This window comes from Canis lupus, chromosome 32, assembly GCF_011100685.1.
Source record: "Canis lupus familiaris isolate Mischka breed German Shepherd chromosome 32, alternate assembly UU_Cfam_GSD_1.0, whole genome shotgun sequence".
Taxonomy (NCBI): Eukaryota; Metazoa; Chordata; class Mammalia; order Carnivora; family Canidae; genus Canis; species Canis lupus.
In genome coordinates, this window is record NC_049253.1 from 5,897,339 (window position 1) to 5,921,088 (window position 23,750).

The window sequence follows — 23,750 nt, forward strand, 5'->3', positions numbered from 1 at the left end:
GGACAGAAGCAGATTGGATACTGGGGTCTTACTACACAGCAGATAATTATAACCAATCACCTATGACCCAGATCAACATGAGACAGGAGGATTAAAACAATCATAGTAGGAAGTTGGAAGGCTGAGAAAATCGTCTTTTCCTAGTGACTACTAGCTGACAGCACTGATATTGGTTAATTAACGAAACAGAACAAAACGTGAGTGGTTATTTCAAAATGCTAATCAAAGATATAGTAGAAAAAAATTCTAAGAACTCTTAGTGTTTATTTTGTAGATTATTGCTATCTCTCTCTCTCTCTCTTTATAAAAAGATTTTATTCACTTATTCATGAGAGCCACAGGGAGACAGAGACACAGGCAGAGGGAGAAGCAGGCTCCCTGCGGGGAACCTGATGCAAGACTCCATCCCAGGACTCCAGGATCATGACCTGAGATGAAGGCAGATGCTCAACCACTGGGCTACCCAGATGCCCCTAGATTGTTGTTATCTTAAACTCAATTTACTTGAAATCAAACAAACAAACTTTGAGACTCAAAGGTATAGCATGTGTTGTCTATATTTCTAGCACTGGTACATTTTTCTTAGTCTCAAACTTTAATCATTTGTGATTTGCATCTCTTTAGATCCTATATTTAACTAATCCTTATAATTTTTTTCCCTTAAAAAGGCATCTGACATTTATTCATTGTGCTTTGTCTCTATCTCTGGCTTCTGACTTCAGACCCTTATTTCATTTTTTGATTATGAATTAATGTCCTAACTGAGCTTTCCTTGTCTAAACAAGCCTGCCTACCACTGGCAGATTAGGTTTCCTGAAAATCTATTTCAATAGTTCATTTTGGCCCCAAATTATTAAAAAACATAAATAAAAAGCTGTTTGTCAAATATCCTTAAGCAAGTTTAAAAAGAAAGTCCCCAACTGGGATCCCTGGGTGGCGCAGCGGTTTGGCTCCTGCCTTTGGCCCAGGGCGCAATCCTGGAGACCCGGGATGGAATCCCACGTCGGGCTCCCAGTGCATGGAGCCTGCTTCTCCCTCTGCCTATGTCTCTGCATCTCTGTGTGTGTGTGTGACTATCATAAAAAAAAAAAAAAAAAGTCCCCAACTGAGCAAGTTTATTTGCAACATGCTTGAGCGATTACTTTTTAAACTGGTTAAGGGATATTTGCAACCTATAAGTAAAAGACTCCAAAGAAAAATAAGAAAATGTTAGAGGTGGTAATTCTCAAATGAAGAAATAGAATCAGACAATGCACATGAAAAAAAAAGTTAAGTTGATAATAATGGAAATGTGAATTAGAATATAGCTCATTACCTTTCTTTGCTACCCAGAGAGGGGTCCATATGATATTCTGGGTTCCTATAATAAATTAAAGGGAAATTTTCACATTGTCTGGAGCCTTTGATGTCCCACAAATGAAGGAGGAGGGTGTTCTCAAGTCTCTTGCAGCAGGACTCCACTTAGATGGCACCAGACTTGACTTCCAAATGGAACAGCACATCTACAAAGGAAAAGAGATAGCATCTATATCATAACCTAAAGAGTACCTGGATGATTCTTCTGGAGGCTTGTCCCATTGAAAATGCAGCTGATATCAGTGCTGTATCCATCCTCCAGGAATACTGGCTGGTGAGATGCACTGAAGTTTGCTATGCCAGTGGAGTCACTCCTATTGCTGGCCACTCCACTCCTAGAACCTTCACAAACCAGATCCAGGCAGCCTTTTGGGAGCTGTAACTTGTAGTTATTGATCTTGGGGCTCACTGGTAGCCTCTCACAGAGGTGTGTTGTGTTAATCTGCCTACCATTGTTTTCTATAACACTGATTTTGTTCTGCACTATGTGGACATTGCCATCCCATGCAACAACAAGGGAACTCATTCTGCGGATCTGATATGGTAAATACTGTCCCAGGGAGCTCTGCATGTGTGTGGCACCATCTCCCTTGAACATCCATCCAGATCATGTATAACCTCTACTCACAGATGTCCTGAGAGAGTAAAAAGGAAGAACAGGGTGCTGCTGAAAAGACTGTGACCAAGAAGGAATTTCTGGGTGACTGGGCTGCTCCAGTTCCCTAAATTTACCAACTCAACCTGACATCTCACACTAGCCTGCACCTGTGCAGGTTCCCTTTGTGCCTATCCAGTAGTTCCCTACTGAAGATTAGAGTGCTCAGCCTATCATGGAAGATGGGTTTGCAAGTCTCACTGCTCAGGCCACTGAGTAGGTAGGAATAGCCACTGAGATTTTAAGCTCTTCTTCCTGACTTTTAGCCAGAAAATGGAAATAAGGTTAATGGAAAATAGTTTCTTAAAAAAGAAAATTCAGCTCAATACTAACTAGTTTTCATGTTGGTCAAGATCACAAAGAATGATAATATCCATTAATAGTTAAGGAGGAGAAAAATAGATCCCTCATGAACACTGCTGAATTGAATGTAAATTAATGCAAATTTTCTAAAGTTTCCATAATATGTTCTTAAAATTGAAAAATATATATGATCTTTTATCTAGGATTTACACGTTTAGCAATTTATCCTAAGAAATGATTATGCACTTGCCCAAGGTTTATCTATAAAAATACTTGTCTCAAAAACATTTATGCCTGGGATCCCTGGGTGGCGCAGAGGTTTAGCGCCTGCCTTTGGCCCAGGGCGCGATCCTGGAGCCCCGGGATCGAATCCCACGTCGGGCTCCCGGTGCATGGAGCCTGCTTCTCCCTCTGCCTCTCTCTCTCTCTGTGTGTGTGTGTGTGTGTGTGTGACTATCATAAATAAATAAAAATTAAAAAAAAAACATTTATGCCTGAAAAATGAAATATGAGAGAAAATAAACAAATGGGATAGTTAAAAAAGTTGTGTAATTGCCATATGGTAAAATACTTTATGCAAATCATCAAAATGATGTAATAGAGTACATTGTAGGGAAATATATTCAAGGTAGAGTGTTAGGTAACAAAAACAAATCAATAAACAATATGTACAGTATGAAATCACTTTTAAAGAAAATAAATACACATAAAAAAAGAAATCTCAAAATACATAGCCCAAGATGCTAATAGGGTTTTCTGTAGTGATTTTTCTTTTTTTTTTTTTTTTAAGATTTTTTTATTTATTTGAGAGAGAGAGAGAGAAAGAGAGTAGGAGAGCACCAGCAGGAGTGACAGAGGAAGAGGGAGAGAGAATCTCAAGCAGACTCCAGGCTGAGCATGGAGCCTGTTTTGGGGGCTCCATATCACAACCCTGAGATCATAACCTGAGCTGGACGTTCAACTGATTGCCTCACCCGGGCAACCTGGTCTTTCTTTTTAAATTAAAAATATATATCTTCCAGAATATGGATCATTTTATATAAAACGAATGAGTTTTTTTTTTAATTTTTTTTTAAATTTTTATTTATTTATGATAGTCACAGAGAGAGAGAGAGAGAGAGAGGCAGAGACACAGGCAGAGGGAGAAGCAGGCTCCATGCACCGGGAGCCCGACGTGGGATTCGATCCCGGGTCTCCAGGATCGCGCCCTGGGCCAAAGGCAGGCGCCAAACCGCTGCGCCACCCAGGGATCCCAAAACGAATGAGTTTTTAATTGTAAAAATAAATGACTACTATTTGCAAGCTAAAGAGAACACTTGAGGACCACGGTCCCTATAGATCCCATTCTCCTGTCATTTCTCCTTACTTCCCTTCCCTCCCACATAACCAACACAGGTCACTGAATTAACACAACCCATTTAGTCTGGAGGCTCTCACAGGCCAGACAGATATCCTGGCTTTGTAATAATTCTTCAGTATTTGTGTCTGTGGCCTTCTTCAACATTCAGCTTAAAGAATGTCAACTAGATAAGCTAAATGCCAAATCTATCTAGAAAATTAATAGGGTGACAGATTTTGAAGTTAGATTTCCTTCATATTCGATTGAAGCAGTTTTATTTAAAGATACTATGCTACTGTTCAAATGAAGCCTTTTAATAAATATCTTCTCCAGCCAGTTTATCTTTAATTAAACTTAAGAAACAGATAAAAATCTGTATTTCATCTTCCAAAAAGATAAAAGAATAATCAGTAGCTTCCACTTCTTGTTTCAAGTTGTGGTTATCACTAAATTATATTACCTTGGTTAAAATATATATTTTAAAAATCTCAAACATGCACATAAGTAACAAACCTATTAACATATACCCATAAACACAAACATGACAATATATAAGCATCATATAAGACAAGGATGGCTTTTCTAAGTGGTTTAATCATGGATGGCAGCAGGTGTCATAAGAAAAAAAGTTCCCAGAGTACGATCAATCTTCATTTTTAGCACAGGACAACCTTTCATTTCATGGTGTAAATTTCACAATATTAAAAGACAACAATCTAGTTTACCTGATTAAAATAAGAGGGAAAGGACAATGTTTATGGGAAGCAACAACGTATGACAAAGGAGCCTGGGGCCATGCACTGACCAGTTGATGGGGACCCACTTACAAAGTCCTACCCACAAGGCACAAGGATAAGTTATCAAATATTTAACTATGTAGATATATCAAGAATTTACATGGAACTTTTAAAATGTGCAATCCCTTGCCTGTGTTTAAGATACCCTAATGATAACCAATTTGGAGTAGTAATGGTCCTGCCAAATGAGGTGTAAGATTGTTTCCAAATTCAATAAAACAGCAGTCTTCTGTGTCTTGACTTCAGGTGACCACTGAATGACAAAATGTTTCCCTCTTTTGGTGCAGTTTCTCAGCCTCCTATTGCTTCTGCTGTTCAGAATATTTTAACATGAGGGTCAGTTGTTTGCTGCCAACCACGGATTCTGATATACCCAATGTCCCATTTTTTGCTTCAAGTTTCAAATGATCTTCAAGGATTTTATTCATCAGCCTCGGCTTTAAGCAGAATCTTTGAAGCTTCTGATTTCTCCTGCTTTGACATCATAAAACTGGGGCTTAAAGACTGTCTGCTGGTTCTCCCTGAGTAGTTCTTGCTGCTTTTTCCTCCTGGTGGAGAAGCCTGTGCTGTTTCCTGACCTCTTCAGCCCAGTCTTTTTCATCATCTGAATTCTTAGAACTTTCTGTATCACTCAGTTTTTCTTTTAGTTCTTCCTTCTCTCTTTTTTTCTTCATAAAGCATTTGTTGCTCTAGAGTCTTCTTCCTTCTTCACTAACTTTTTAAACAACTGGAGTCAAAAGCTTAAATTCTTTACTTTCTTTGTCTACTTTGAAGTCAGTGTTCTCAAACAACTCTAAACCAATCATTGGTGAGAATATTAGAAAGACTCTTGATTTTCTTTTTTCCATGTAGATTTTTGCTTCTCTTCCTGTTCCTCAATTAATTTAAGTGCCAGATCTTTGTTAACTTCTGGCAATCCTTTAATTGGACTCTGTGCACATGATCTATCTTCTATCAGATCTTATTTTTCCTATATTCTTCATAACAAATAGCTTTACTATCAGTTTCACCTGTGATGAAGTCTTACATCCATGAAAAATCCATGCATATATGCCTGGTGAAAATGAGATGTATGAGTCCTAGATTTTCAAGGCCTGTCTTGGTGACAAATTTGCAATCCTCATAAACTGTGCTTTCTGGATTCTCTTGTAATTCTTCTGTCAAATTACCTAAGAAGGAATACCACCTTAAAGCAGAACTTAAAACTAAATTACTAGCTTATTTTAAGAGGATATAACTCAGGAATTACCAGATGAAAGAAATGCACAAGTCACAGGAGGGGAAAAGGGTTCAGAGCTTCCATGCCCTCTCCTAGCACACCACTTCCTGAATATCCACATGTTCACCAACCCAGAAGCTCCAAGGATAACGTATTTTTGTGATCCAAAGCATGAAACATGGATGTCATATATAAAAGTAAACTTATGGGGACAGGGAAGCAACTTATCTTAAATTGGAATTGGATAGTCTGGGACATATGATTGGTTTAGAAGCATCTTCAGAAAGTGGTGAAAAAATTGCTTTTCATTTATGTTCATTACCACTGCCAGGCTTTCAAAGATAATGAGAAAAATTAGGGTAAGCAATTCTTAAGAATTTGAGCATTTCATGACAAAAAAAAATCAATAATAATGTATCTTTTTAAAGAAACAAATATATCTACATTTTCAAAATGAAATCATAGGACTGAAAAAGTGATGTGACTTTTTAAAATGCATACCATATGCTAGGTACCTTCTTCTATATCAGCTTCTTAAAGTACATATCCACTCCATAGTATATATATAGAAAAGAGTTTAGTCTAGCTAGTTTAGTAGAATTACTAAGGGGAATTAAATATCTCCTAGAATCCCTAGGAGAGCTGGAAGAGAACCAGACTCAGATGCTGCACTGACAGGAATGGTACAGAAAGGAAAAATGCCCAAATAGGACTTATAAATGAAAATTATTCTGAGGATTTCAAAAAGCATAAAGGAAAGTATTAATAATAGCATCATTAGAAACTAAAAGTACCTAGAAAAAATATTGAATAGCTTTTCTCAACTTTCACATGATTGAACTTCATCTAATTTCATGGCCGTTTTAGGTATCTAAAAGCAATATGTGTCCTTCACACCTGCTGACATTAATTCTAGTTCTAATGATGATTAAGCAAGTGTTACAAATTGCAAGACAGTCAGCAAAGTGATCAGTGGTGGATTGTATTATTTGCTTACAATTATTTTTCTCCTCCCTACCCTTGTCATGCTTCGCTATCAGCAGGGAATATATCCTCTTGCCCCACTGACATTGGTTTAGCCATATGACTTGCTTTGGTCAATGGAGTGAGTGTGAGCAGATGTGGCATACACTTGTTCGAGCAGAAGCTTTAAGTACCTTGCCTCAGTTGACTTTGTTCCTGAACAGCATCCTCTACCATCAGAACATCATGTCACAGTTGGTGCATCCTCCTTCAAAAGGAATCCAGCAGTGAGAGGACTCATGGACCTGGGCTGAAATCAGTGGAGCCCAGTAGAGAAAAGCCTTCAAGCTATACCCACAACAATAGAAAATCTGTATTGTGGAAAGTGGCTGCAATTTTGTTGCCACCATTTGCAAAAGTTGGCTAATAAACTTCTCAAGTGGAGTCAGATTTAGAGGTTACTAAATTTAAAAGGAAAATCCCTAAGATTAAATTAAGGCTGAATTAATTTTGCTTCCAGATGCCATCCCTAGTAATTTGTTTCTCCTGGCAGAAATATCTTTTAGCAAAAGAAATATATTCCACAGGGGCCTCAATCTCTTAAGAGAATGTGTAGTGGGTATTTTACTTTTTATATAATATATGAACATCTTTTGAGAATTTCCTAAATTGTATGTTATAATTTTTTCAATCATAATCAGTTTCAGATACAAATAAAAATAAAATTGAATGTAGAATTCAGAAGTATTGATAATTATTATGAACTTGCTTTAAAACAATGTCTGTGAATATAACATTATTATTGTTGGGTATATTCAAATATAAGGCAAATGATTTTTTTCTCCTAAAATAGTAATCCTCAGATAACAAGATATAGTTACTTTATATCCAGGTCTTACAAAGTCTTACTTATTGCTGGTTTTCTCTCAGTTTACTAAATTTGACTAATCAAGTTCTGTTTAGGAAAAAAAATACATTAGTCTGAAACCACAGATGTCAGTAGTAGTATTAAGTGATTGATTAATTGATGAAAAAACAAGAAAAATTTTTGATACAGATTTCTTCATTAATCTAGTAAACATAGCTTCATAATTGCAAGTGTTTGGTTGTAAATAAGCCTTTTAAAATTTACCTAAAAAGCAGAGCAGAAAGTTGTTTGTTCTGGGGAGATCATGAATGCATATACATAGAACAATATATAAAAAAAATGTACTCATGTTTTGTGGTTGTACACTTTTAGGATAAATTTTCCAGTGAGAGAATCATATGCAGATCTAAAATGTGTTTTGTCTAAAAATAAAAATGGACCAATAAAATGATGTGCTTTCGACAAATTCAGTATGCAACTCTAATGATGATGAGACTATTTTAGAAGATACATACAGAAAGCTTGACTAAAATAATTTCAAGAAATGTGAAAAAGCACATTTCTATATTAATAAGGTAATTATATAACTTGTGATTTTGAATATATTTCATAACTTATTTATAAATTAAATATTAAAAGTTGATATTTAACAGTTTTATATACATAATTAAATGTTAATTTTTTAGAATTAATTTTAAAAAACTCTGAATCTTCTTGCGAATTGAATATAGGGGTTAACTCATAGTAGGAATGTATGGTACCTGATTTCATTCTGACCCATTTCCCCTTAATATTGACTAATTACTATTAATTAATGTCTCATTAGGATCAATTCACTCATTTATTAATCAATTAACAAGTCTAGAATGCAATTTGCAAAAAAAGATGTCCATCTCTCCTAACACCAGAAGCCTACAGATTCAATGGAAAGGCAGAGGTCTTATTTAATGATTCTAACATATGCGATTATGTTTTTTCTTTTGATTACTGAAGAAGTAGTCAGAATTCAAGAGCCAAAGGATAAGCTGTCACTTCAGGCTCAAATCAAGCCTTTGCTAATTAGAACATTGCTGAGCCCAATTAGACAGCTAATGATTTGACTACTGTCATTGGTAAAAAGGGACAAACTAAATTGGTTTCCTGCAACCACATTTTAAGATGAATTTTTATCAAATCCGTAAAGGCACATTATTTGAAAAATGGGAACAAGAAAAGGAAGACTACATAATTCCTTTTTGGGATCTTTTTCCCATGGTTCTAAAGTTCCAAAATTAGAGGTGGACTTTTAGTAATAGTTGAGGACACACAAATAGAAAGTACTTTCCTATTGATTTGCGAGTGGATTGATATGAGCCCATGTGGGTTAATCCTTCCAAAATAATAGTTAATGGAACTGTCAAAGTTATATCAGAAACTTACATACCCAAGAATATGGGTATGTACTTTCCAGAAAAACATGGATGAAATAAGATAATCCAATGGTTTTCTTGGAACCTACCTGCAAAAATTTAACTTTGAGCCCTTCAGGTTAGCTTGGTCCCGTATTTTAATTTAAGGGGTTAATCTTTTTAAAGAAGTACTTGTGGTTTTGGACAACGTGATCTAAAAATATTCTAAAAATTAAATATTATATAAATTTGATTGGCTCCTACTCTCACCTCTTTTCCTGTGCTACCAATTTCCATTCCAGACAAATCATCTCCAGCTAATAATCCCTTGTTTTTCATATCTGTGGGAGATGTATCATACATGCCTGATGACTATGCTCTAGAGTTTTGCCTTTTGAAGTGTAGTCTGTGGCCAAGTTCACAGAAGAGCGGCCTAGAAATGCAGTCACAGGCTGCACTCAGACCTGCATTTTGAAGATGATTGGTTTGCACTTTTAAAGTTTGAGAAACGTACCTTTTGGTATTTCTTTGTTGTTACTCTTAAGAACAATAGTTCGCTGTTCAAGCTGCATATTAGAATCACCTGGGAAACTTTCAAAATCCCCAGCCCTTTGGTCAGATCTTATACTTGACTATATCAGAATCCCAAGGTGGTTTAAGCATGGGTATATTTTAAAGATCCCCAGATGATCCAAATGTGTGGTCAAGGTTGAAATTCTTTAGTGTGAATCAGAATCACATGGTAGGATTCTCAAAACGTATTTTGACCTCCAAATGCATAGCATTTCTGATTCAGTAGTATACTATAGGTGGGATCTAAGATGTATCTTGAACAAGTTCCTAATCACTGGTGCTTGCTTACTTAGTGGCCATGCTATGAGAAATACAAATGTAAAGGATGTGACTCAAAGGTAGAAATTTCAAAAAAAAGGAAAAAGTTTCCAGCCTATCTCCTGCTATCATCTTATAAATAAATTGATGAACTCAGTATCTATGACCCATCTGACACCCTGAACTTCTTTTTTCTGAAACCCATATTACTACCATCCTCCAGAAATCGAATCACAGAACCACAACATGGACTTTCACTTTTAAAAGGTCAAACTTCACACTGGGTAGTTATATTTGAGTACAACACAACCACACTTGCCAATGTGCTTCTTTTTCTGGATTTTTCATATAACTAAATGATATCATCATTTATCTCAGCTATCTAAATCTATCAGGCATCAGAGTCATTTTTTATTATTTTTTCTCTTTTACCTTATGTCCAATATGGCAACAAGTTCTACTGATCATTTTCCTGTAATATCTTTAATTATATCTCCTCCTTATTCCTTTAACCATGAGCAATCAGCTTAGTCTCTCTTTGCAGATGATTGTAATCTCTCCCTAGCCTCATCCAGGCAAGCATTGACTGAATTCCTAAAATATAAACTGCTCTACACATACAAATCTTGTTCTCATAATCAAGAAGTGCCAATAGTTCTCCATTACACAGTCCAAAATAAATATGGCATTCAGAAGAATACTCCTACAATATCTTCTCCTTTAATCCCTTTCCAGTCTGTCTCCCACAGCTTTTCTTCATAAGCCTGCTGAATTACCCATTGAATCTCTAATGATTCCACAAACATGCTATTTATTTTCATTCATATATATGCATACACACATATATATAACTAGAGTAAATAATATAGAATATAAACTATACTATACTATACTATACTATATTGCATCTATATGCAACTAGAATATAGAATCTATATTCTATGTAGTTCTATATATTTTTGTAATATATAAGTAGAAACCTTCTGCTCACTGTTTCTTTAAAATCCAACTCAGTCTTCAAGATTCAGATCTCTTATTGCCTCAAATACAAAGTCTTGTTCAGCTCTTAAATAGAATTAATAACTCATCCCATTTTATATTTTTCTACTGTTAGTTTTACATCAATATGTCTTCTTCACTCATAATAGTATCCCTTACAGCATTTGTCAGTATCTGACTCTCAACAAAAATTGAATTGTTATTATAGAAGTGACAGAATTGTCAAATAGTAATTCCCTGTCCTTCAAGAGTGTTACTATACCCCACTTCAAGCATATACAAAAAAGGCAGAATCAGGCAAAATTCACTCTCCAATGTAGGTGGGTAATTCTTTTCTGTTAGGAGTTTATGTAGATTAGAAATCCTGAATAATATACTACCAATATCAGTTACTATAATATTGCTATAAAAGGCACCAATTGGGATTCTGAAGCCATATTTTGACCCATTTCTATTATGAGAAAAAAATTGGATAGGAAAAAAGAGAAAACTTCTCATCAGGTAAAAGCTATATTCCTGTGATTCCTGAAAATAATTTTTAAAAGTGATCATCTTTTTTTTTTTGTCAGTTTCAAACATAGCTCTTTCATATACATTCTCCATGTCAGGTAATTAGTGACAAGATTAAGATGTAGCTAGTAGTCTGCTTCTTGACACACCACAATAGTTTACAGCCAATATATCTGCTTTCCATTTCAATTATGTGTTTAATTTAGAGCATGCTGAGAGAATGACAAGTGACAGCATAAGTTTGTTACATTACTGAAGTTCAGAACTGAAGGATTCAACTACAGTAAGTAAAACCAATTTGATAGAAATATATTAAACTAGCAAAAATGTACAAATTGCTAATAACAATTTAGTAATTTAATTAAGTAAATGTTTACTAATTACTAAATAGTAATTTAACAGACAAACATATTTCACGAAAAATAAGTGAATCTACTTTTTAAAAGGGTCATTTGTTGTATACCACAATTAAAGGTCAGCATGAGTCACAGTAAGAAACATTTTAACTAGTTCAGGAGCTACTTAGCTAATATTGTGATATAATCACATAAATTAATTAATTAATTTATTTTTTTTCACATAAATTAATTTAGAAACAACCAAATTATGCAGAATTTAGGTTATAAGAATATTGTGTGTGTGTGTGTATCCTCATCAAGTTTATTATATCCTTCCTTGCCTTAATAAAGATAATATATTAATTGTAATTAAGCCTTTACTTGATGACTCAGGGCAATTATTTTACATCAGTGTGGAACCATTTCTTCTCTTCCTTCCCATCTTTGACTTAATCCTATGTGTAAAGCATATCTTCCTTTTTTTTTTTTTAAGATTTATTTATTTATTTATTCATGAGAGACACAGAAAGAGAGAGAGGCAGAGACACAGGCAGAGGGAGAAGCAGGCTCCATGCAGGGAGCCCAACGTGGGACTTGATCCTGGATACCGGGATCATGATGTGAGCCAAAGGTAGGTGCCCAAACGCTGAGCCACCCAGACATCGCTATATCTTGCTTTTTTTAACAAAAATTCTGCCAGATGTCTATGTTGTTGTAATTGCTACTATGTCATTTTCTCTTAAGACCTTCTGACTTTGTTTCTTTGTCATCCCATCCATGGCTTTTTTTCCACTCTCCAGTTGTAAATCTGAATGGATTTTGAGATTTATTAGATTTCAAAAAAACCAAGCCATAGAACTATCAGAAAAATATTATCAAATACAGAGATTTGGGTTTTTTTTTCTTTCTTTCTTCTTTCTTTCTTTTTTCTTTCTTTCTTTCTTTCTTTCTTTCTTTCTTTCTTTCTTTCTTTCTTTCTTTCTTTCTTTCTTTTTCTTTCTTTTTTTTCATTTTCACTTGAGAAATTAGTAGGAGGAGAAAACCAAGTGAAAGAATTGGATCTACCCCAAAGCTAGTCAGTCATTCTGGAGTTAGAATCACAAAGGGACTCTGATTTGGCCTAAAAAAGCCATCATGGGCTATTAAAGTATCTTGGATATAAGGAAACAAATGTGACCTTGTGGGTGACTGGGACCTGAGAGTTGCCTATATTGGGAAGAAAACAGACTTTAGAGCCTAAGACAAGCCCTGACTTTAGGGGTGAAAGTTTAAAGGAGCCACTCTGAGAGGATGAGATGAATATTGCACTCCAGATGGAAATGAGACTAATAAGACAGCCAGCCCATGCAGGATCTTTTAGAGGTTATAAAGCTTTTTCTTGAACATCAGCATCCAGTCTTAAGTTTCCTGTCCATCCTCATACCATTATTCTAGATTAAAATTCCCTCTGGTTATTCACTGAATCTGTAACCTGTTATTCTTGATGGAGTTATGAGAAATTATGAGAGAAGTTAGTAAAGAGAAGTGAGACTTTCCTTATATGACAATCACAACACGATAATAGGAGGATCATGGCATTGGTGTTTTGGGAGGTAATTACAATAGTGAGTAGTGGCCCCAGGCAGTGTTGAGAGTGGCAAGGAACAGAAAGTTGTGTGGAGAAGCAATTACTACTTGGTTTGACTCAAGAAATATGTGAAATATACCTTTCTTTTTTCTTTTTTTTTTTGCCAACTATAACATAGAAAGATGACCCTTAATAGAAGAGGTCACAAATTATAATTTCAACTATAATAAATAGACTTTATGACTACTATTATTTTGTTTACTTAAAGCTTTACTGATTTGCTCAAGATTACTTCTGAAGTCTGAGGCTGTTGTAAAGCTCCTTATTTTATTTTATTTTTTTAGTGATCAATTTAAGCACCAATACAATCCTATAGCTTTGTCAAAGCTAAACAAAAAACCAAAAATCTAGGGTATTCTAGAAAGAAGGTGTCTGCTGCTTGAGATTTACAAAGTTAATAACCACACACACACACACACAGATCACACACACACACACAAGGACTTCATAAAGAATATGCAGTTTGCTATAAGTCACTTCCCTATTTTTATAATACTCACATTTAGAAATTTTGCTGGTCTAAATTAGACCAGCTGGTCTAAATTAGAAGTATATATTATGCTCTTCCCAAGCATATTGTTGTAATAAATATTTATTTAATAAGATTAAAATATTTTATTTATTTATTCACGAGAGACACACAGAGAGAGACAGAGACATAGGCAGAGGGAGAAGCAGGCTCCATGCAGGAAGTCTGATGTGGGACTTGATCCCAGGACTCCAGGATCATGCCCTGAGCCAAAGGCAGATGCTCAACCACTAAGCCACCCAGGCGTCCCAATGTAATAAATATTTAAATGTCTAAGGTGGGTTACAGTATATTAGAGGTACATTTTAACATCATATTATTTCTCTCTGGGAGCTTTTACAATCTATTAGGAAAGTACAGTTTAGGTACTATTAATCATTAACTAGAATAAATTGAAGGACCATACTGAAATTGCAACACAAAGATTATTCTCAACTAGGAATTAGAAACAAAGTCAGGCTTTGAAATTCTTGGTATCTTTGAGGATGTTTCCCTTTCGAACCCAACTTCAAAATAGAGCTTTGCTGTTTTACTGTCTAATATAGTGTCCACTAATCATATGTGGCTATTCAAATATATTTAAATTAATTATAATTTAAAAAATTAAAATGTTTCTTAGTCATACTAACCATGTATTTCGAATGCTCAACAGGTGCATTTGGGTAGTGGCTATCATACTGGACAGTGCAGATTTAGAACATTTCCAACATCTCAGGATATTCTGTTGAATAGTGCAGGTGTATAATATGATATTCTTTTTTTTCCATTCTTCCTTTTCTTCTAGATTTCCCACATACACATTAAAATGTAGCCATTATTATAGCATTTGTGAATGGCATATCCCAATATTCTGGCTAGCTAAGATGGAAAACAATTTAGTAATACAAACACATTTTCCCCCCATTTTGTTTCTTGTACTTAAGGTTAATAAAATTTAAATGCCTTCAGAGTCCATTCAGTCCTCATGTACAGCTAGGTTATGACCATGCCCCTGAGAAAAGGAAATTGTCTATTCTTTGCATATGCTGGTATATCTTTCGTGGATTCACAGAATCCTAGGGAATGATAATATACTATTTGGGAAATACACAGTTATAACAGAAGTATATTCACATCCCTTTCTAGGGAACAGGAGAACTTAGAAGTCTATACTCATGGAAGCATCAAATATTACATGAATTAGAGATCCTTGTATTAATTTCAGGCCTCTCCTGTGAATTCCCAATGGATATCAAATTTAAATAGCTTGCATCCTCTTCCCATGTTACCATTAGGACAAATGTAAGGTCTTTGTTGGTATTATTTCCTTTTTCTTCCCCAGGTAATTGCATTTTGAAAATGTAATCAAGATTGGAAATTACCTTCAATCATAGATGTGATTTAGTTAAGTAGGAATACATAGTGCAACTAAGTAAGAAATACCCTATTTGAAGATGAAAAATCTATTACTGGTTTGAGGCATTATCATTAATGTAACAGATGGTGGATGTACAATTTCTAGTTTGAGCTCCACCCTAGTATAGCCACAGGGCTGTTGAGATTTTTTTAGGGTCCTAGAGTAAATAAAACATGACCAAGATTTTGCAAGATTCTAGGAAGCTGTTGAAAAAGAGAAATGCACCAGAGGTTTTGCTGTGGATTAGTTGTGCCTAGAATACTCAGCAATTAGGATTTCTGACAAGATTGGAAAACAATGCCATCTCATAGTCACTAATTTGGATTATCAATATGTCTTGGAGGCAGTGGACAAGTTATTGAACTATTTAATGATCATGTGTCCCTGATACAGTCCTTGGCCCCCATATGTGTTTCTTCTTTAGTCATCTTATGTTACCTTAACTATTTTCAGAGGGTGGTTGACCCAAATACCAAAATTTCAATGTCATATAAAGAACATAGGATTGCCATTGAATAAAAATGTCATGTTGCACTCACCTAGAATACCACATGCAGTTAAGATTTGATGTATAGTTAATACCGTTTGTATGAATGAGTTCCTTGTTTGTGGTCAAGAACATACAAGGAAACCATCCATACAAGCCACAGTTGCTGCTCTTGCTGATAGATTTTTGAGGAGAAAAAAAAAAAAAAAGATAGTTTAGGGAAGCTACCTCAGGCAAATCTGTGGGAGAAACTCTGCAAATTACCTCTCTCTTAGAAGACTGCCTAACGTACTCACATCACTTCATGGCAATGCTGAGATGTTACCGAGTAGAACTTTACTTGGCAAAAGAAACTTTTTTTGTTATAGAAAATCTTCTGAGAAGATAAAATGATCAGCATGATAAACTTGTAGAAATTATTTTAACTAAATTGTTCTTGTACAAAGACCTTGAACATATCATATCATCTAAACCATGGGAGCACTGAGATTATGAACATAAAGGTGGAAAATTAGTTGGAAAACTAGTTTGCAGTAGGAGCATATTATTTATTCTGTAGTCCAGAATAGGGAGGCTCAGTGGCATGACAGGAGTGACCAAAGTTGCTGTAGGATTGCTCCATATATATCATATCTGTGATTTGGCAGGCCCAAAGACCTGGTAAGCTAGCTGGGGGAATCAAAGAATATTGATGAACAAATTGTCTTGATCCTCTATGACAACTTCACCACATGCTAGTATTAGTAAACACTTGAATGACTTAAGCCTAACAATAAAAACAAGAAAGACTTATTTATAGGGAAAAAAGCAGGCTCATCCCTATATACCATATATTGTATACATAAGGCCATCCTGTGTACCATATATTTAAACATGTAAAAGTTACACATTAGAAAAAAAACATTAATTCAAATATTCCCCTCTAGATAAATTTATCTTCTCAATTAAAAATTAAAAATATATAAAATTATTGTCTTGTTATTGAAATTTGGCACAAAAAAACCAAGTAAATCTGTTATTGCTCACTTTTTGATGTCTAATTAATGAAATAGCAATGTTTGAGTAATAAATGAAATGGTAATAATTTATAAATGATTTTATATTTATCCCATAAAATTTATTTCTTTTCTTACACATAGCAAAATCACTATTTTGTAATAATCAAGATATTCATGTAACACTTTTGCCCCTCTGGTAGGCAGAATTCCAAGATGGCCACCCAAAATTGCTAGCCCCCCTACCAGTTATTGCATTCAAACAAACACTAATCTAGGTTTTTCTGGGAAGGGATTTATGCAAATGTAATTAAGATCCCAAATCAACTTACCTTAAAATAGAAGGATTATTTGTGGTGGGCCTGACCTATTCACATAACCCCTTTAATAGCTGAGAGCTGGTCAAAGAGGAAGTCAGAAAGGCTCAAAACATGAAAAATTTATTGCATCACTGCCAATTTCTAGATGGATGAAGCCACATGATGAGGACTGCAGGCTGCCTCTGGAGCTGAGAGCAGCCCTCAGCTGACCACCAACAAGGAGATGGGCACTTCAGTCCAATAGCTCCCCCTCCAAAAGAATGAACTTGGAAGCACTTTTCCCAAGTCTCCAGATGAGAACTCAGTCGACCAACATCTTGTTATCAGCCTGTGATACTCAGAGAACTCAGCCACGTTTTTGTTGGACTTCTACACAACTAAGTGTTAACACATGAATGTTGTTTGAAGCCACTAAATTTGTGGCAATTTGTTGTAGAAGACTAACACATCTTCATTAAGATACTATATTGATGACATTTTTAGAACAATGCGATTGAATGTCACTTTGTTTTTTAAATCTCGGTTTAACATTTTGTCATAAAGAAATTAGAAGATCTAGTGTAGTTTATTTGTATACTTGGCTTTAATCACTGATAGCTAATAAAGAGATCTCACAAAGAGGAGCACCTAGGTGGTTCAGTGGTTGATCATCTGCTTTTGGCTCAGGTCGTGATCCTGGGGTCCTGGGATGGAGTTCTGCATGGGGCTTCCCACGGGGAGCCAGCTTCTCCCTCTGCCTATGTCTCTGCCTCTCTGTGTGTCTCTCATGAATAAATAAAAAATTAAAATCTGAAAAAAAAATATATCTCACAAAAATATCTTGGCTGAACTTATTAAATAATTGTACTTAGTTTTTACTCCTATCCATTCATTATACAAAAGGTTTTTGCTGAGGGACGCCTGGGTGGCTCAGCAGTAGAGCATCTACCTTCGGCCCAGGGTGTGATCCCGGGATCCAGAGTCAAGTCCCACATCGGGCTCCCTGCATGGGCCTACTTCTCCCTCTGCCTGTGTCTTTGCCTCTCTCTCTCTCTCTCTCTCTCTCCCTGTCTCTCATGAATAAATAAATAAAAAGTCTTTAAAAAAGAAAAAAGTTTTTGCTGAAATTCAGGTAGCAAATTTTGTATTTCCTAATATTAGTTATCCTCGAAACTAATCAGAGGATATTTTTTGTATTTGTAATAAATCTGTTCAAAACTAACTAAACCTCTTCATTTATAAGATTTTCAAACAGCTTAGAAAATTCTCTTGCCAAGTCTTTTACATTTTCAAAATCTGTGACATTTTCAGCAGCAAAAATCATATAATATGAAGTATACCCTAATATTTATTTATTTATTTACCCTAATATTTAATATCCACTTGCTATCTCTGTACTTTTGCTTGAAAAACATTTGCTTCCTCAGCTCTTTGTTTAAATTCACCTTCATTTTCAAGGGAAAGATTAGGTTGTTTTGTTTTTAATTGAAAGTAACTTCTTAGAGTATACCATTGATAGCCAGTGGTTATCGCAGACAAAAAAAAAAAAAAAAGAAAGAGAAAATAAACAGAAAGAAATTTGGAAATCATCATTTTTGTAAAATAAATCTGTTTGTCTCATCTTTAAGTCCTTTGCCATGAACTAGCCAGCAAACTTCTATAAATACTGAAGTTTTTCCTGATCATCTACATCTTACTCTAAATATTACACTATCTTACCCTTTAAGGAAATGATCCTTTTTACTGGGAACATGTAAACTGTAATGTGTCTCAAAATGATGAAAGCAAATGCACAAAAAATAAAATCCCTTGGTTATATTAATAGTTTTTTCAATAAATTGTGCTTGGCTTACTATATAACCCCATGAAGAAAGATAAAGTGTGAACATATATAAAAATTAATTCCAAATAGGTATAAATCTGAAAAGAAGACCATAAATATTTTAGGTGATAACATGAGAGAGTATCTTCACCATCATAAGAGTAGGCAAAAATTTATTAAACAGATATACACAAAAAAACCTAACTATAATAGAAAAGATTGATAAATTGGACTTGACTAATATTAAGAACTTCTGTTTACTTAAAGATGCCAGTAAAAAAGTGAAAATTCAAGCCACAGAGTGGCAGAAGGTATTTGTAGTATATTTATCTGAAAAATATGAGGACCGACAAAGGCCTTATATCAAGAATATATAAGAAATGGTTAAAAAATAAGAAAAAATAGATCATCGAAATAGCAAAAGACCTGAAAGATGTTTTGGAAAAAATGGTTTCCAAATGGCCAATACATATATAAAGAAATGATCAATCTCATTGGAAATCAAAGAAATGAAAGTTAAAATCATAGTTATATATTACTATATACCCATCAAAATGGCTAAAATGAAAGAAAATAATAATGATTTTTAGTAAGAATATGAAGCAACTGTAACACTCATGATCTGCTGGCAGGAGTGCAAGCTGGAATAAACATGCCCTGTTACCCAGTAATCCCACCTCTAGATATACATTTGCCAGAAATGTGCATATATTCACCAAAAGACACTTAGAAAAGTGTTTAGAACAGCATTATTTCTAAAAAAATACCAAATAGAAATTTCATAAATTTCCATTAATATTACAATAAATGAATAAATTACAATAAATTAAAGCAAATGACATATTGACCTAATGGAGTAATACACAGTCACTAAAATGGGCAAAGTCTTTAGAATGACATGGAAGAAATCTTACAAACATAACGTTGAGCAAAAAAAATTAGACACAAATAAATATGGGCTTCATGATTCCATGTATATAAAGTTCAAAAGTAGGCAAAACTAAGCTATGGTAATTAAAGTCAGAAAAGTGTTTACTTTTAGGGGAGGGGAAAGATGAATAAGAAGGCACTCACAGAGGTTTCTGAGCTGTTGGTGATATTCCATCAGCAATCTGGGTATGTTCACTTTGTAAAAATTCACCAAGCTGTATAATGATTTGTGTACTTTACATATAATTCAACAAAGAGTTACTTTAAAAAAAAGGGGGGGGGGAGAAGAAAAATACCACCACTGTTATCTTCTATTATTCCCTCAATACTAAACATGGCAGAAAAATTAATGTTTTCCAAGTTTCTAACTGACTTACAAATTAAACTTTTAGAACAAAGTCAATTTGTAAATTAGGGATTTCTTATGTAACTGCATTGTGGAAAATGTAAAAAACAAAAACATGTATTTTCTATTTAAACATATTTAAAATGTGTTTAACATTTTTAAATGTAATATATTTTTAAAATATCAAAAATAAAATAAAATAAAATATCACAGGAATGGCATAGGAAGGAATCGTCTTCTGAGGTAAGGCAAATAATTATCTTTAATCTAGGATGGAGATGACTAACAAAGTCAGGAATAGAATAGTAAATTAAAATTGAGAATTTTTCCCAATCCAAGAATAATATAAGGTCAACATAGGATTATGTATAAATAAATCTCCATTATTATACTTGGAGACTAGTTTTAGATTCAATGAAATATCACAATGAATGAAAAACATCCTTTTAAAAATAGAATCTAGAGATCAAACCAGGCAAATAACATCGTTCCTTCTGATTATTTTATTTTACATAACTTAGCAGGATTTCTTGACATTTAAAATTTCAACAATTTCATTGAAAATAATTAAATGCAGCTGTTGAGAGCAAATATTTTGACATCAGACCTTTATTCAAATCTCTCAATTCTACTACTTTCCAGTGGTTGACTTTTGAAAAATTCTTTGACCTTGCTGGGTGTCAGTCTCCTCATATCTGAAATGGATGTAAGGACATATCTCTCTTATGGACATTGTGAGGATTAAATGAGATAACCCATTTAAAGCATTTGGCACAGTACATGAAATATCCTAAGTGTTTAATAGATTGTATTCTCTGTAAATATTTATATTTAGTGTAGGGTTTAATGTTGTCATTTGCTTTCATTTGTGGAAAGGAAACATGAAAGGTTAACCTTGGATCATGTTTTCTCTTTGCTGATATTTAAATTATCATATTCAGCTGCAGGGAAATAAGAATCCTTCCTACAAGCACAATGAAAATCATGATTTCATTCAAAAAAAAGTAGAAGTGGATGTTTTATTCCACTAAACAGAAATTGCTATAAAACCAAGGATAACCTTCAATTGGGTCTTCCATGTAGATGACATAGCTGATAAAAATGCACCTTGGAGAAAATGGCTTTACCGTATTTCACCTAGTTATGAGGTGATAGCTCGTATGGAACCATTGATGTTGTGTCTTTGCTTTTGTTGCTTTCTGAGAAAGATGTAAAACCTACATCTTAAAATCTGCACTATTTATAGATTTCAAATAAAAACTTGAAGGGAAAGGGATAACATTTGTGCTTGAGCTCAGCTTGTGAATGGGAATTGAGGAAAAATAAAGTGAAAAGGGCAGAGATCAGATATAGGGACAACCCTGTTCTGTAGAATTAAAAAGCCAGATGAGAATTGGTAGAGAATAAGTCTAGGTTTTCAAACAGTGCCAAGAAAGATGGTTTTAACTTCAAAAATAATGAGTGTTTTCTCAGGATTGGGGGAGTTTATTTCATTTCTGAGTATCCCTGTATGTCTATTGTCCCTCTGGGCCACTCAGCTCTCCCTGCCAGATAGTTTTTTAAGATTTTATTTATTTATTTATGAGACAGACATACAGAGGCAGAGACATAGGCAGACAGAGTAGCAGGCTTCATGCAGGAAGCCCAAGGTGGGACTCGATCCCAGGACCCCAGCATCACACCCTGGGCTGAAGGCAGGTGCTCAACTGCTGAGCCACCCAGGCATTCCTCCCTGCCAGATATTAATCCATTTCCTCTCCTTCTTCCAAGCATCTTCTGGTCACTGACACCACTCAACACCAACCTCTCCATGCTCTTTACTTTCATTTGAATCAGTGGGAAAGTTCATGGTCTCCTGATACTCATTGGAAAATAAAACAATTCCATGGATTACTTTGTTTTGATTTTCAAAATTAGAAGGATTAAAGGGCTACTGAGGTAAAGTAAGCAATAGAAAAGAATGAAAACAGAGTCTTTGTTGACCTGCGATGACAGGATATAATATGCAGAGAATGATTTCTTTATCCTTATACAAGCCATCTGTGGTTGCAAGGAGAAGCCTTTTCAAATGTGCTAAAAGAAGTTTCTTCCTTTTTCTTGCATGATGTCATTGAAGCCAAGATGTTTGTTTCAAGTATACTTTTTAATGACATCAACCCAAGAAGAATAATTTCTTATAATCAAATTAACACTACATCATCTCTTTCTTAAAATAGTTAAGAACCACTTAAAATGCCTGGATTGGTGACTGAGTACTGGAAAGTTTGCTGAGTTTATCATTATACTTACAACAAAATAATCATTATGGCAGCAAATGGAATAGTACATACCCGTTTTCTCTTCTGTCACTACTCATCCTCCTTTTTATTTTTCACAAATTATTAGCAAAGACAAGCATTTTCCTTAATTTGAAGCCAACTCTTCAAGTTCAGTTATCCTGAAAATTTTTGACAGTATTATTATTTTCCAACCAGTTATGTTCCATGCATCATACTTCTATCATATGCCATCTGTAGATTTCAGACTACATTTGCACCCAGATGTTTATACATGAAAATGATTCTCTGTCTTACATGGTGCAACTACAAAATACCATTTCCATCCAGAATGAGTCTAGTGATGCTACTCCATCAGAAAAGTGAATTCAGAGTGTGCTACAAGTTAGCAAAAATGTCTCAAATATCAAGACAGAATAATGAAATAATTATAGGAAACCACAGAGCATTCTTTTTTTTTTTTTTAATTTATGATAGTCACAGAGAGAGAGAGAGAGAGAGAGAGAGAGAGGCAGAGACATAGGCAGAGGGAGAAGCAGGCTCCATGCACCGGGAGCCCGACGTGGGATTCGATCCCGGGTCTCCAGGATCGCACCCTGGGCCAAAGGCAGGCGCCAAACAGCTGCACCACCCAGGGATCCCCACAGAGCATTCTTGTTCCCAATTGAAATCTTATTTAGCTCTGCTTAGGTCAGCTCCTGATGCAGGTAAGATGGAATGGATATAGACATTTCTTTTGTAATTGTAACTTTTAGACATTTTTCAACAGCATTTTCTTGTAAGTCTCAAAAGAAATTATGAAATGTATCTACTAGATATAGAAATACATGTTCACTCCTGCCTTATAAATAATGGGGTACTCATAGCCTTTATGAAACAACAAAATTTCACTGGATTATTCAAATGATTGTGTCCATTTAATTCAATAGATGTCCATGTTTACATCCAGTAGCATACACCGGTATTTACGTAAAGTAAGCTCTAAAATGAGTCATTATGTATAACATGTTTGGATGCTTGCTTCAGAGGATGAGATACATATTTTGTCCAGATGTATGGACTTGTTCCCAATTAGTTCTAACTTGCATTCTAAATCTTTTTCTGCAAGTAAATTATGGGGGGTCTAAAGTGAACATATATATTCCAGCAAGAATGAGAGACATACTAACAATTACTTATATTAGTGTTTGTAGGTAAATAAGTATTGGCAATTGCATTGGACAATTTAGGAGAAAATACTCATATCAGAAAACAGGGATGTCTCTCTTCTATCTGCTTGATTTCAGTTGTTACTAGAGAAGCAGGGCTTGCATATAATATTAACAGGCAATTTATGGCATTTGTTCTACATGTTAAAAGTTTTTAAACCCTCATTCTTAATCCATTTAAAACTATTTTCTAGCCCTATCTCCATAAAGAATGCTTCATTTAGAAAAGATCATGTTTCCATGCTCTTGGAGCCTTCTGACATACTTGA

The 23,750-nt window shown here is 34.7% G+C and overlaps 1 protein-coding gene and 1 pseudogene across 7 annotated transcripts in view; both read right to left on the minus strand.

The window, feature by feature from the left end:
- Window positions 1-23,750, minus strand: part of LOC100856504 (peptidyl-prolyl cis-trans isomerase NIMA-interacting 4-like) — a 138,909-nt gene that overhangs the window by 79,640 nt on the left and 35,519 nt on the right. For 4 of the 7 annotated variants that reach the window (XM_038581783.1, XM_038581782.1, XM_038581781.1 and 1 more), the window contains one exon: window positions 1,316-1,502. The gene's annotated coding sequence lies outside the window, so the exon portion shown is untranslated. Of the gene's footprint in view, window positions 1-1,315; window positions 1,503-6,826; window positions 6,846-14,351; window positions 14,371-22,327; window positions 22,435-23,750 lie in introns of those variants that run through there. The other 3 variants (XM_038581784.1, XM_038581785.1, XM_038581786.1) reach the window with 3 other exon arrangements.
- LOC100686863 lies at window positions 4,220-8,281 on the minus strand (annotated as a pseudogene).